The sequence below is a fragment of the Taeniopygia guttata genome, chromosome 1 (genome assembly GCF_048771995.1).
Source record: "Taeniopygia guttata chromosome 1, bTaeGut7.mat, whole genome shotgun sequence".
Lineage (NCBI taxonomy): Eukaryota > Metazoa > Chordata > Aves > Passeriformes > Estrildidae > Taeniopygia > Taeniopygia guttata.
In genome coordinates this window covers 9,527,785-9,544,137 of record NC_133024.1, presented here as the reverse complement: position 1 = coordinate 9,544,137, position 16,353 = coordinate 9,527,785, and the positions used below count along the sequence as shown (strand labels likewise).

General features: G+C 37.6%; 1 protein-coding gene and 1 long non-coding RNA gene across 22 annotated transcripts in view; both read right to left on the bottom strand.

The window, feature by feature from the left end:
* Positions 1-16,353, bottom strand: part of ROBO2 (roundabout guidance receptor 2) — a 1,029,224-nt gene that overhangs the window by 618,351 nt on the left and 394,520 nt on the right. The gene's annotated exons all lie outside the window — the stretch shown is intronic.
* The window catches only part of LOC140685241 (uncharacterized), a 262,181-nt gene that overhangs the window by 13,440 nt on the left and 232,388 nt on the right, over positions 1-16,353 (bottom strand). Inside the window, exon 3 of the long non-coding RNA XR_012058547.1 lies at positions 1-16,353. This exon is cut by the window's left edge and continues 13,440 nt beyond it. This is a non-coding gene — a long non-coding RNA (uncharacterized lncRNA).

The following is a 16,353-nucleotide window of genomic DNA, read 5'->3' as shown; positions in this document are numbered from 1 at the left end:
CACACCAAAATGTTGTAAATGACCACACTAGGAAAATACTACTGAAAACCTGTAATTTGCCTTTCTACTTGAAAACTTTTGCAAAGGTGTACAGTTCCTTGAGTTTCTTTCATTAAAAAGGCTCTATTAATCATACTAACACTATAACCCTCACTTTGCCAGACTCCTGAGTTTCAACAATTAAGTTTAATTGTTTTTCAACAATGTACCATTTAGTATGCATTAAGGTACAAATAAATTTTCTTCTGAAGCAGGAACTTTTCCATTGCAATGGTATTAGTTTTTTTTTAATTATTCTTTTAAGGTAATTAAATAGTCAGCACAAACAGAAGGCCACTTTTCATCCCTTTATTTTATATCTCTGCATCACTTGTAAGTATAAAATGGAGAATTAGGGTATTGTTGCCCAAGCATGATCTAAATGCCTGTTTATTCTTATTCTTTCTTTAAAACAACTTCTTTGTCTTCCATCCCTAGGCAAGTTCCAAATAATGCATGTCTTGGTAACCTCTCAGGTTCTCCATCCAGTAATTAAAGTTTTGGCTTTTAAAGTAACGGAACATGCTGTGCAGAGTCGACACAGAGTGCAACACCCAGCTTTTAACACAAAAGGGAATGGCACCATATTGATCATAAAAGGTGGTTCTTTCACTCCTTTTTACTGGTGGAAAAAAACAGCACAACATTAAGTTGTCTTCTGACCTACTTTTGACTTTCCCTGTGAAACTTGTAAATGAAAGAAGACTTAATTTCTCTGATGCAAAACAGACATTGTGATGTTTGAATCAGAGGGACTGGAAGAATAAATACAGGTGTGTATTAAAATTCAGAGAAACATCCTTGTTTGGGAGCCTGCATCTTCCACTTTCTTAGTGCTACATCTTGCACTCAGCTCTGAATGTCAGATTTTCCACAGCACAATGACACTTCAAAGCAGCACTTGTCTCTGTTCAAGTAATGTGATGGCAGAATTAAAGGGATGATCCACAATCTGGTGTAAACTAGAGCTCATTAAAAATAAGAACATTCTCCATAAATTTAAGGTGAAAAATATCTTTTATCAGGCTTTAAAATTTGCATTAGCTGTGCAGGAAGGCAGCATCTGAGCTGTTAAGCAAGATGGCAGCTGTTTGGACATGCATGATAACATTCTCTGACCTTGCTTCTACTAACACATGTGGGACCATGTGCCTCAATCTCATAGCAATACTGAGAAAATAACCCCACAAAAACTGGTAATTGTCACAAGAGGTGGTGGTAGAGAACTTAAAATTGCATCCAAGGTGATTGTCTATAAGAGAAGTGGTTAAAGAAACCACAAAGGGAAAAGCAAATCTTGTAGTTCTGGGCAAGGCACAGCGCCTGTGGTTCAAGATGAAGTTATTGAAGCAATGCTCTGAAATACTCCAGCTACTGATATCCTTAAAGTAGTGAGCAAGCAAAAAATTCATAATAGCATATTAATAGTAAAAGAATTTGAAGGACATAAGAATAAGGAATCCTGTTAAAACTAAATTGAAAAGGGCTAAGTAGACATGAATCTTGTAAGGGGCATGGACTCTATCTGAAAATGGCCCATTATAGGTTCAGGGTATGGTAGGTATTAACCACTAAAATCAGACTATGAAAACCCATCACAAAAAATCAAACACCAAAATCTAACCCAAAGAATAACCAAACACAGTCCCTAGTAAAACTAAGACATGCTTCTGAATTAAGAGCATAGGAATCAAAAGCAAGGAAAACAAAGAATGCATAATATGGGGCAAGTTAGATTTCAATTTGAAGGCAGACCAAGAAGGTTTTGAGAAATAATTTGCAAAGCTCATAAAAAATTCCCATAAAAGCCAGTTCTAATACATTAGAAGCAGTAAGCTGGCAAGAGCCTGTAAAGTTGAGAGATGACAGGAAAAAAATTAAATAACCTCATTGTGCCCTTCACCACAGAAAAACACAGATATATTTTCACAATTACATCTTTCTTAATATAGGAAAATTTGAATAAATGGTCTCAAACAGAAGTGTTAATAAAAGTGGTTTTCAATAAAATGGAAAACAAAATAACTAGTTCTACGGACTCAATGGTGCTCATTGACTATTTCTAACAGAACTTTAAAATACAGTTTTAGAACCCCTGTGTGATGCATTTTACCACTTTTAAAACCATAGCCCCTCACAGAACAAATGAGGGATGAAAGCACCTCTGGGGATCACTTAGTGATCTGTTTCAAAAGTCTTAGTAAAGTCCAGATAAACAACACCCAGCTCTCTGCCCTCATCCCCCAAGTCATCTATCTCAGTGTGGAGAGCTGTCAGGCTGGGGAGGCACCCACTCATACTGGTGGCTCCCAGTCCTTGAGCCATAAGAAAGGTCCTGTGGGTGCTAGAGCCAAATCACTGCTGTAAAATTCAGCTGCTCATTAGGTGTTGATCTGGAAGACCACCCACTCCCCTCCTCAAGCCTTCCCTCTCAGCGACAGGGTGGAAATCCAGCACCCAGCTCCCTTGCCCTACACCCTGTCCTCCAAACCAGTCACAGCTGATATGCCTTGGGTCTTCCCTGGTTGTGGGGGAAACATCCAAGGGCTTGATGAACCTCAGAGTTCTCTCCATCATGCCCAGGCTCCCAGCAAGCAGCCATCCTTCCTGGGAAACAGCTCAGCTTGGCAGGCAGAGTCCTGTATCCTCTGCCTCAGTCTCCATCGTGATGCTTCATCCCTTCTCCCAGTGCTGCTCTGTGGCTCAGGTTCTTGGTTGGATTCAGGTCCTGGTGCCTCCCCTGCATTTCAGGTGCTGACCTGATCTTCCTTCTGTGGCCAGAGCCTTCCAGCCTCTACTCTCACAGGCTGGATGTCTACTGCACAGCACAAAAACTGGCAGCTCCCCCTTGGGTGTCCCTGGGGTCTCGGAGAATATCATCTATCTCCTGGTCACCTGCAGTGTTGTGCCCCACTTCCACAGCCCCTCTGCTTATTCCCTGTCCCAGAGTCAAGAAGTATGGGTAAGTAACAGCAGATCTTGAGTAGGGCTTTAGCAATGCCTGAAGATTGTACATTGTCCTAACTTCCACATCAGGGAGATCAATAAAAGGCATTGAAAAAGATTACACTTACTGGATGAAAACATAAATTTCATGTATTAGGGACAAAATAACCACCCGCTTTTATGGAAAGAAATAAATCTTTAAAAATCTACTGGAATTTTTTTGAGAAACTACCTGTAAATAGATGAGTGTGATGAGGGTAATATAGAACACATGGATTTCCACATCACTTTTGACAAAGTCTCTCGCTAAAAATTCTTCTAGAAAATAAGCTACAAAAGAGATAAGAAGTATGACCAGGTCATAGAGGTTTAAGAACAAGAAACAAAATAGCCAGTATTTACTGTGAGGATAAGTTCACTACCAGAACAACCCTGCAGAGCTGTTATGGAAAGGCATCTTAATGTTCAGTATGCTCATAAATCTGTAAAGGAGAGTAGATATGGAGATGAACAAACTGATTCTCATTAATAGTGGATGGAAACTTAAATGGACTATTAAAAGTCACAAAATATTCTCATGATACTGGATGCCTAGGTATTATATTTGTAATTTTAATAAAAATGTGCAGGGAAAACACCAAGTGTCCACCTCCCAAAAAAGAGGTTTTGAAGATCTTGTGGATATTTGGCCATTCTTATCAATTTAATGTTCAGCTGCAGTCTGAAGGAGAGTTAATATCAGGAGAATAGAGAACAAAGTAAAAGTTCATACCAATATACACATCTCTTAAACATATGACATTCGAATGCTGGATGTTACTCTGGTAGCCCAAATAAGGAAAAAAAAAAAAAAAAGGATACAGAACTAATAAGAACTGATACAAGAAATAGAAAGAAGGGCTAAGTAAAAAGATAAAGAAGTTACGAAGTTTAAATCTTTTAACACTTTTTGGAAAGAGATAACTCTGCAGAAAAGACACGTCTGATTCTACCAGCATTATTTCAAAGAAACTGATAAAATTTATATGGTTAGTAAATATGAAAAATTTTATCTTCCTCAGAATGCAACAACTAGAGGCATCAACTTAGGTTATCACAGAAAATAGCAAGTTTAGAAAAGAGCAAGCACAGATTTTTTTTGCCACAGGGTAGGTAATTAAGCTGTGGAACATTTTAGCACAGGATGTATATGTCAGAAACTGAATGTGTTCAAAAGCAGTTAAAGGAATTCACAGAAAGGTTTGTGAATTATATAGAACACAAAGATGGATACCTCAGCTTCACATATGAACCTCTACTTCAGAAAAGGCTGTATCTTCCAAAATCAGAAGGTTATGGCACAGGGAATATAATTCTGTTTTTATAATCTTTCCCTAATCATCTACTAATGGCTACATGCCAAACATAAGGGCAGAATAACTGCACCTTCAGCTGGAGCCAGGATAGCTGTTCGTAATTTCCTTAAAATTAGAAATTAACTATTTCCCTACAATTTCAAATCCTTTATCATTCCAAAGTTCTCATTGAAAGAGTTCATTATGGATTAGATTGATGAATGAAGAGAATAAAGTTTAACAACAATTGTGAGATAACAAGCACGCTATAGGTGTTTCTAAAGAAGAAAAAACCTACTTGTAATTAGTAGCAGCAGGAGAATTTAGATGTAAATTGCAGAATTGCAGTCCATTTCCTTTTTTTTTTTTTTCTTGAAGAAGTGGGAATTTAAAAAGCCAAACAATTGGTTTATTTTCATCTACACTTCTATTTGAAAACTACTAAACTCTCCTGGCAGCTTTCCATCCATCATTGCATTCCTAATTATCAAGGTGAACATTTAAATTTGCTTTATCTACTCTTTACCTTTAAAACAGCATTTTCTCCCTGGATTTCAGCTAAACACAGCTGGAAACTCTAGATAAACGCAGCCATTTCTGATGGAGACCAAAGTGTCTCTCAGATGTTCCCTCAAATGTGCTAAAAAAGCTGCAAACTGAGTCACTTCCACAGTAATGGGATTAGAAATAGCCTGCAGGGAAGCATGTGCCAAATGGTGCCAGCGAGCAAGGATTATAACAAAAAACTGTGACATTATAAAAATACCTCAGAGCGAGGCTCTGGGTGGTGGAATTGTGACTTGCCAGCTCAAAGGAACGTGCCTCATTAAAATGACGGGAGAATGCCGAGCAGTGATTTGTGCAGGAACGTGATCCTCCTGATAGCTCAGTAGCTAATTTTTTTCAAAAATCTTGTCACTTGACCGTCAAATTCATAAATGTCAATTAGAGCTAGGAAAAAAAAAATTGGTGGGAGGGCATAATGGGGCAAAGAAGGGAGGGAGGGAATGGGAGGGAATGTTGGAGGGGGATCAAGTTTTAAAAGTTTGGGGGTTTCTTAAAATTTCAGCCATAAGGTTAAACAAAAAAAAAACACATAGCAATATAGCAGAAAGATTAAGGGCAAGCATGCTTTTTAACCCTGTATTATGGAAAACATTTGAAGACAAAATGTTCAAATTAGCTCTTAGGTGTCCACAAAATTTCAAAGAAGATGAAAGCCCCTGATGAAGATTTAGAGAGTGCTCAACATTTCTGAATTATTTGTTTGGCACATAAAGCCAGACAACACTTCTTAGGTCCCCGTTCCTACGTCAGAGGCTCCAGCCTCTTGATAGTTTTTGTGGCCTTTCCCTGAACTCACTCCACTATATCCCATCTCTCTTGTGCTGGGGAGCCCAGCACTGGTCCCAGCACTCCAGAAGGGTCTCACCAGTGCTGATAGAGGGGGAGGATCACCCCCCCAGCTTGCTGACAATGCTTTTCCAAATCCACCCAGCATACCATTAGCCTGCTTTTGGCAAGGGCACGTTGCTCGCTGGTGTCCTGTTTTGCAGTTTGCATCAGCAGCAATATCAGCAGTTCAGATTGTTTCAACCCTTATTGATTCAAATGAAACTTATACCAAAAGTGATTGAATATAGAGAGTCAAAATGTAAAATAAGTCTCTAAGATCTTAACAAGAAAACAACATGGAACCTAAGCTAAGGTCAGGCAGCTAAGTAGAAATTCATATAATTAATTTTCCATTTCCAAAATATAGTTTGAACCTGCCAATATATTTTGATTTGTTTTTTAAATATTTAAATATTCAAATTCTGGTTAATGTATGTTACAGCATCAAATTTAAAAAAAAAAAAATTCTTCTGGGTTTTCTTTTCCTTTAGTTAATCTTACCAGAAAAGTCAAGCTCATATAGTATCTCTGGGAATGAAAAAAAACTGCTGAGGTGAAGAAATTTTTCAAAATATGTTGACATACAGACCACAAACTTTACTTTTTTCTTTTTTTTTAATCTAAACAGTTCATATTTAAAAAAGCTCTTCAGTATTTTTCTGCTGGTTTACTTGAAAGTTTCAGCTCAGTATAGATAATATGGAACAGTTTATATTTCATTTGCCAGCAAGTAAAGTGCCCTAAAATTAAAAATAAGGTGCTGTTCCTTTAGCTGCAGAAACACATGTGATACTCTATATGAAACTGAACTCCAGTGCAATGCAGTTCCTTCAGAGAACATCCTCAGTGAACACACTGTGTTAAAGGCAGTCAACTGCATTAGTGCTCCCATTCATTTCAAAGTCATCTGTTCCTTAATGTACTTTGTCTAAATATTTTATGAAATAGATGTCAGGCATCTTAACTGGCTTTAGCTCTCCCTGTTGTCCTGTGATTAAATACTTCCTCGGTGAACTCCAAGGGGAAATAAGCCTTTAAATTTATGATTGAGATAAAGAAATAAACTTTGAGGGTGAGTCACTTGCCACTCTTCCATTCAGGTGCTTCAAGGCATATCCTGTGCATTATCAAGTAGGAAATTCAGGGCACTGACTGACTTCAGCAGAGCTATGGCAGTTTATACCAGCCTCCCATGAAGGACGGCAAGTAGTGATTTCACAAGCATTTTATTTTGAAACATTCATGATTTTTAGTTATGCCTATCTAGACCTTCTCATCCTCAGGTTGTAAAGCATCTAAAAAATTCTGTGTCTTTTTTTAATGTAATAAATAGGTGGGTTTGAACTAAAAATGTACTATTTTTTAACTTCACTGGTGTAAAAGGGGTAAGAATCCTTGAAAAAGTTGTGATTGGGTCTGCACATGCAGCATGCACAAGGTGGGGAAGGGATGATGGGAAACACCCTACACCAATTCCTGTGTAAAAGCTTCCCTCATTTGCTGATATTTAGGGTCATCTAATTTTCTACATCAGAATAGTAACACCCCAAATTATTTCTTAGTTCCACCTGACCTATAGTCTGTCTGACTTTTCAGTCACCAAGTAAGTTGCATAACAGTAGGTCCCTTCCAAAATCAGGAGTAAATAAGAGGAAAAGCATTTAGAGGTCAGATGTGTCCAGAACATTTAATATCCACAGTTGTCCCAAAGTCTTAAGTCTTTCTTACCTGGCCTTTCCTGCTTGAGTGTTTGTACAGCAGCAAACACAACCCATCATAAATCTTTTCTTGGGCATTCCAATACAGCCAGTACACTAAACTTTGTCAGTGAGTAAAATTTTAAAAGCAGTTCCCACTGACCTTTTGAAAAACACACCGAACCCCCTGATATGGCGGGCAGCACCAACAAAATTACATTATAGAGCTCCTCTAAAGGCATGAATTTTAAGATATGTACACGTTAGAAGCAAGGCTGTCTCAACTGAGTGTGCAAGCAGGCACTTCTTTCTCTGCTGCAAAACAGCAGAACAGTTTTTTGTCTTTTGGGTCAAGCCTAAGTGGAAACAAATACCTGGTTTTAAGCTTTGCCAGTTTTGAGTCTTGCTAGGTCTATGAAAAGGAAATAATCATGTTATTGCAATGAAGGTAATGAAAACTTATAAGCATCAATTCCAGAAGTTCCAGTGCAGGACACCAGAGGATGTTATGTGTGTTGGAACCACTGAACATGCTGTGGTTTGAGGGTCTGGCTCCTTTCTCTGCTATTGAACAGATTGCTGAACTCCTGAAAGTTGAGTGCTCGGGATGAGTGCTCAGGAAATTTTATTAGCAGAGTGCTATGAAGGTCAAGGTAATATTATATTCCATTTTTCTTTTCTCCATGTTGAATGATGGATTAAGAACTTCATTCTCTTTATAAATTACCGGAAAAGAAAAAATATATGCTAGGCTGGATACTCCCTGATATAAAAATGGCACTGCTTCAGTTGCCTGCTGTGAAACCAGAGTACCATATATCACTTGATGAGGCAGTTCTACATATATGTTATGATAAAATACAAAAATAATTGCGAAACTACTCCCTTGGCATGGAAAATCTATTCTTTGATATATAATCCCAATTCAGTTTATAAAATCTGGTTACATTTATTCCACATATAAATGTATTTCACATATAAATATGACCAGTAGTTTTAATTAGGATGGTATGACATTCTGATGTATGGATATTTATCAGATAAATTGTCAAACTATTACTCCTCAGCAACATTCAGAATCCTCACTAATAGCCAGCAAGTTGGTACATACAGGTATAGAAAAGCACATAAACCAAGGATGTAGTGGGCTGTAACTGTGAAATATTGCTGCTTGTTTCTGCCTGAGAGATTTTAGATTAGCCCTTTCTGTCTAGAAGCACTGTTGAATAATATGGTACCACAAAGTACTAAGGATTGAATTCTTATTCTAAAAATTTGTCCTTTATGGTGAATAATGCATAATCTCATCTCTCCTCTCTCCTTAATATTTTAGATATTATTCTATGTCTGCTTGCATATATATATATACATACATACAAATATACAGATTCATAAACTAATTGAGGTTGCAATCACTATAACATGAAATGAATAGAAAATCTGCTATGACTTTCAGGATCTATGAACACAATAGTTCCTCTGCACAGTTAGTTTCTTCAGCTGCTGATAATAATAAATAATAATAATAGAACTTCAATTGGGTTTCTACAAATATAGGACACATAGGCAGCTCCCTTAACACCACTGATTTCTCAAATACCCTTCTTACCTTACTTCTCAACTCCAATTTGACGAAGTTCCCCTCCTGCTCTCCCTGGCTAACCCTGCAGTGATGGCATTACAATCAGAGTTAGGGGTTAGCACAATTTCTAGTACAACCTCTGCCCAAAGCCTGAGTGCTCTTTCTCTGCTATAAACACCTTTCAGATAGGGAGCCAGGCCAGAGCTCTGAAAATATCCTTGGGGAAAACCAGCATGTATCTTCTTGCCCAAGTAAAGTGAGAAGGTTAGTCAGCTGTTATTGTAGTCCTGAATCTGCTAAACTGCTCTTGGCATATGGAAACACATTACATTCATTCAGTCTGAAAGATTTCACAGATAATGGAGAGACCAATCCCATTTTTATAAGGAGGAACTCTATTTGAAATTGATAAATGGACATATCTAAATAGCAATCGCTGGCTACAAACATACTGAGGTATCTCCCTCCTAGACCAGGGATTTTGAGTTTTAAAAATGTATTGTTTAGAAGAACCTTGGTGTAAAAACATTTTCATGTATAGCTTAAACTGTTTATCAGAAATGTCACAAGCTCTGGTCATGAGTAGCCAACTTGAGTATAAAGGTGGTGAATACTGCACCCTTTTTTTCCTCTTGAGCACAGTGCACTAACGGAAAAATGTAAAAAAAAATTTCTAGGTTTTAGGGTTTCCTTTTAAATTTACTGTAACCTTAGCAAGCAGAGCTCTATGACTATTAAATAAAATTGTCATGTCCCAGATGAGAGGGGCATGGCAGAGATGTGAGGTCTTGGAGACGCTGCCATTCACAGCCCCTCCCCTGACTCCTGACAAACTTGTTGACAAAGTTTAGAATTCATACGCTATTTCATATATGTTAGACAAGTTTCAGCTTCATGCCTGATCATGTAAATCAACTCAATCTGAGAAGCCTTATGTTCATACAATTAAAATAGCCCCAGTGGAGCTGCTGCTTTTTTATACTATGTCTATGCAAATCTAAGATTTACCTAATAACTTTTGCATCTACAAATTGGATAACATTGCTCTGAATTTGGGCACCCTTACTTTTTTAGGATGAAGTTATACAAAAGTTTCACTAACCTCAAGCTCTGTTTGTCCTGGCAATAACTGAAAAAAACTCTTCGGATTTCCAAATCTGTGGAGTGGGATTTTAAAAAGGTCACAAAGACAACCTCTCATGCTGTGCAGAAAAAGAACCAGCAAGGCATATAATCTTGCAGGTCAGAGGAAAATATATTCTTTATCTGGTTATTGATATTGATTAACTCTGTAACAGTCATAAAGCATCTCAGGAAACCATGGAAAAAAGAACTATCACTCATACACTTTGTGAGGCATTTATATTCACAAGTAAAAGTACTATGTATATACTTAAACAATCCATATCAAGACTAAAATAAACCAAACCAGCAACAAATCTTCTTATCTGAGACTTAGCTTGTTTCCTATCAATGCCTGAATACTACAAAACCAACAAAAAATTGTGCCAAGAGATTGGAGTTTTTTCGTTTGTGTCACACAGTTGTGGCATATAGCCTGGTTCAACATTACACTCTAAATTTTACCCTGGTTAAATCTGGATAATGCAAAAGAAACAACATGGATTCCTCTAAGTGAAAAGGTCACTAGACTACATAGTTGTGCTTTTTTTTCCTCCTTAATAATATTTTCATAGTCTTCTCTCTAATGAAAGCACCTGTGAAAGGAAAAAGAAACAAAACAAAGCAACTGATAAAGTAGGATGTATGACATTTTTTTAAAGAAGATAAGACACAATTTTGTCATGTTTGTAAAACAAAGCAACACAAATAAAAAACTTTTGATTTTTTTTCCCCGTTTTCAAGAAGCTTTGTTTTATACAAGCAAGGCAAAACTTCATAGCTCCAGTTGTTCCTGGTAATTTTACTTATCCTTTTACAATCCTTAATTGTTTTCTTTGTGGATACTCTGTCAGTCTATGCATTCATATGAGGTTTTCTGTTTCGATGTGCTAAAAACAAATTTGTAACACACTGAGCCTGCACTGTGAAGTTTCTAATATTATCTATGGCAATGATATTGTTGAATTGTGGCAAAAGCCTTGTCAAAAAGTCATTAAAAGCATTGCCCATGCACTACAAATAACACTAAAGAACTCCTGATCTAGTTTCAGCACAAACATGTTCTTCTAGCCTTTTAAATTGTCGCTTGACAACAAATCATATTCTGACCTGAGGACTATATTTAATTAGATGACAGACAACAAGAGCATTTGCAATATATGCATCTAGACATTATGTCAGTAGCCATTTTTCCTATGTTACAGTGTTCACAATCCTGACAATATCACTTCCTAATGCACTAATTAGAGCAGGGTGACTAAGAAAAATAATTTGCCTGCTCTAACATACAAAATAATTTATGAAACTCATAAAATAATCAGTATATTTTTGAAAAATAAACTAATAAAATAAAGTGTAAAGCAAGAAATAATGGAAGTTATGTAAAACAATTTATTTAAAAATATAAAGTGAAAATGATCTAGCTAGATAGTCTGATTATATGGTCTCTACTTCTTGTGCATTTCTTAATTTTGAAAAATCAGCAATTATTGTAAAGTATTTGAGAGAGATGAATGCTTCTGTTTCTTCTGGGCTTTACATTACCTGAATTAATACTCTGTGGAACCAAAAGATTTATTTACACCAGCTGAGAATATGTTCCATAAGATAAAATTTGCATCTAGGAATTCGTCTAGCGTGATAGATTGTCTGACAATAACAGTTCAGCATTTCTAGCTTTCTAAATTGAATTGTATACATATATATATTAATATATATGCAGCATAGAGTCAGCAGAGCAGTTCAGAGTCCCTGAAATATTATGAAACACCAGATTTTACTTCCTATCTATCATCCTGATTCAATGGCTATTTAATTCCAATACAGTCCAATGTATCTCCATATTAAGTACCAGTCCTGCTAGAGTTACTCAGAAGTCACAGGGAATCTGCACTAATGAATAGCCATCTTCAGGGATCTTCTGAAAAGAGTCCCAGTGCTTTATAATTTAAATTCTACTGTTATAAGCAACAATGGATACCCTGCTCAGCTAAATGATTATACTGTGGCAAATGTAAGGCAGCTCGCTGATCCAAACAGGAATAGCTCAATCTTAACTTGGTACTATAAATGGAAACCTAATAACAGCTTTTATTTTTTTTAGGGAACTGACTTCTAGGATATGAGTCAGGAAAGGAGAAAAAGATTTTTGGCAAAACGAGCAGCATGGTCACAGTTCTGGCTAAGAAGTGAGGTACGGTTGCTCTTATATTCCCAAGACAGCTACAGAAGTTATGAGATCATTGCCCTGGCTTTAATTCATCTTTTTTAGGGACTCATATATATTTTTTTCTCTCAGTCACAGGCAGGCTCCTTATGGGGGTGCTGCTGTTTGGAGCATGGCTGGTCACTGCACAGCCAGGACAGGGCACAGGGCAGTGGCTGCTCCAGGGTCGCTGCTGCCTCACTGACCGCTCATACCCAGGCTGGGCTCCTAAACCAGAGAGGCTTTACTTAGCTTATTTCATAATCCCCTGATTTTATTTCTGATAAGGCCTTAATTGTTGGCAGGTTTATTAACCTTAATCTGCTCGATTTACCTCCCATGTCCTCCTTAAATGGCAATTTACAGCATTTTACTTCAACTGGTAGAAGCTCCAAAAAGAAATCTGCTTTCTTTTTACTGCTTGCATAAAGATGGACTTCAAGGAGACAACTCTACTACTTGTATCAAATTATTCAAAAACTAAAACTTGCTGTTTCTAGGAACAGCCTGTTGAAGAAAAAACTCTTCCATCATCTTCTTATTTTTAAAAAGGAAAAATTTAATTTTTTTTTCTTTTTGCATAAAAGACTTTCAAAGGTATACTCCAAAAATGCTTGTTCCAGATAAATCCCCTTAGAAAGGTAAAATGCAGATACTTCTGGGTTACTGCAAGATGGAAAAGAATCTCAGCATCCATTTTTACCTCTTCTCATCATCAGTCACCTCAATGCAGGCAGCGAATAAAGGAGTACACAAACCAATCAAAAAACCCCAAACAGGTGTGCATGACAAACTTTAACTAAAGTTTTTGAAAACAAAATTTACTACTTGTAATTTATGCTCATAACTTAAACTATGGCAGTTAAAGTACCCTTAGAGATTTACTTCAAAAGACACAAGACTATACTAATCAATTGAAGAGGATATTTAAGAGTAAATTATGCAAAAGGGATTAAGGAGATACAGGAAAGTCGAACATTCTGTTGATCTGGTATCACACAGCTCTGTGTATCATAAAACATCAGAGATACAAAAGACCAAGGAAATCAAGACATACCTGCAGGTACTATTTATGACTAATGATGAGTACTAAGATGAAAGAAAAAATTGGAATGCATTTGATGAGTTTTTAGTTCTGTGTCTAGGTACTTTATGGAAAATTAGGAACCAGAAAGTTCTGCCAAAGGAGTATATTATGAAGAAGCATCTAATGGAATACAGGGAAAATTTTATTTTAGTAAAACACTTCAATTATTAGGGAACTCCTAGGACAAAGAAACAAAGAAATTAACCAGGATCCTATACTGAGAAAACATACATTGAATTCTTAAATTTTGATGCTGCGGTTTACTATGTCCATTACATCTGTGACATATGCTCCCTTATCTGGGTCTGAAAACAAAAATCAAAAGTAAAAAGTAATTTCTACTTAAAATAGAAACTAAGCCCCCAGTTTTCAAAACAACAAAGTCTACAGAGCTGTGTGGTAACAAAAATTACTAATAAAATTTTTAAAAAAACTTCATGCAGGTTCAAGAAGCCAGTCACAAACTCCAGAGCTGGGGGTCTCAACTTCAGTGTTTTACATTTCATAGTGTCTTCATGTCAAAATTCATAAACACTTTGAAGTAAAGACAGTTTCTTCAAAGTTAGGAAATGTGTCAATTTAAATCCACCTTCTCTATATACACACGGCTTTTATTTTAAACTGAAATAATTCCTTGTCCCTGGAAATGATGGATAGCCTGGGCTTCAATTAGGAATATGTAGTTGTACTACTTCTCAGTAGGTCTTATCCAATGACTTGAAAAAGCTGAGATATAATTTCACACATGAAGATGAAATCTGTTAGGAACCCAAACCTGAATTTTCTGCACAGAATAGGAAAACACCTGTAATAGTCCCCATCTGAAATTGTCAAAACCACATGACTTAATCTGTATGGCATAGGTAAATATTTTTCCCCCTTAATGCATAGAAAATCGGTAAGATTAAGGCAACCTTGTAGTTTGAGAAAAAAAAAAATGTTACAGGAAATTAGACAGAGGTGAATGTAGAATGGCAATTTTAAGGAGAAGAGGGCAAGTCCTGGTAAGGCAGATACACCCAGGTATTTTCCATGTTCTCCTATAAACTGTGGGTTCTAGCACAGGGTTTCTGAGGAGAAATAAAGGGACAGATAATATTTATGGAATGTGGGGGAAAACTTTGCTAGAGCAGGCTTGAGCATTACTAGTTGTGATGAAAGGAAACAGACAGGGGTTCCTGTGGTGGTTTTGCTCCCTCAAGACAAAGTTACAATTTTCAAAATGACCTAGAAAAGCCTGTAACAAAGACATAAAGAAAATAACCAGAAGATTTTCAGATGACCTTTCAAATAAAACCTGACTAAATGACAAGACCTGAAATTATAATTACAGAGACTACAGTTGGAGACATGACATGGAGGGATGTTTGCCTCAAGGAGGACATTCCTTATTGTGGCATAATAAGAAATTACATAGAAATAATGAAAACTACAAGAGTGGTCTAAGCTAGGCAGAAGGAATAAGATTTCAGGTTACTCTTTCCTCCTCCTCCAGACTTTCTGAATGAAGGTATGGAAAGCACAGCAATAATGTTCTCCTTACTCAGTTTATTTGCACATGGACCACCTCAGCCTGCAGCACCAGATTTCAAGAGTGCTCTGGAAAACCTACCCAAGCCTTTTGTCCAGACCATGCTCAGCAGAAAAAAAACATCTGTATTAAATACACGTATCTTTATTCTACACATCTGTTAAACTTCAGTTCTCGGTGAGCTTCTGCTGATCATCCAAACCAACGTTGCTCAAGCTTTAGCTTGTCAAAGGCAGTTGAATTTTTCCCCCATGGCACAAACTGTGATAACACAACAGTGATATATTTGCAATCAGAGCCAAGCCTTAACCAGACTTCAGCCACTTGCTTCACAGCATGTAATACTGTCAAATCATTGCATAACATTTCTGAAATTTTCATTTTCTAATTATTTAAGTATGCTTGCATGAATTTCACAAAACAAATTGCCCGCAGGAGATACTTTAGGAAAGCTTAGTCTGAGTAGTTAAGCCTTAGATATGTAAATGCAATTTTAAACAGGAGGAAAGAGCCTCTCCATTAGAGGCTTTCCAGAGAAGATTCAGTAACTGTGAAATTTGTTTGTACTGTAACAGACTGATTTTTTAAATCACAGACTTACATGGAATGGCTATGCAGAGGGCACACCTGGAGATCAGCTGGAGCAGGATGCTCAGGGCTGTGGCCAGTCAGGTTTTGAATGTCCCCATGGATGGAGACTCCAACAGGGCAGATGGAGACTCTTGCTCTGGGCAGCAGTGGGAAGAGTCCGGCTGTGTCTCCTCTATTCCCTGACATCAGGTACATCACAGACACCGTGACAGCATAAGAGGCAGCAGAAGACTTCAGTTGTATCAAGAGAATCAGGTATTATAGTAAAGAAATATCTGTGAGGGTGGAAGACACCGGGACCATCATCCAGAGCAGCTGTGCAATCTCCATTCCCAGTGAACATGGCCTTGGCAGCCTGGCCTTGGCCTGCTTTGAGCAGGGGTTGGGCCAGATGAACCAGAGGTCCTGTCCCTCCTCATTTATTCTGTGATTCTCAATCCATTTCAAGAACAGAAAGGATGAGTCTTGTTAAGGGATCTTCCCAGTGTGATCATTCATGAGGCTGTCAGCAATAATCCCAAAGTTCCAGACTGTCACTGCTGGGAATGAGCCATAGGGGTGGCTCCAGTAACTGGGCAGGTCCCCACTGGACTCCCTGCACACCTCAGTCGCAGTCAGATCCACTTTCCTCACCAGCTCCATCTCCATGGCAGAGTCTCAGGTGTCTCGTTTCGAGAAAGACCCTCTGGGCTCTTATCCCCTCACAGTGCAACCACCCCAGTCTGACTCTTCCTCCTGACCCATCAGCTCCTGCTGTGTCTCTCAGTGTCCCTCACCTGGCTGTGCCACAGGTCCCTGTGCCCTTTGCTGTGCAGTTCACAGC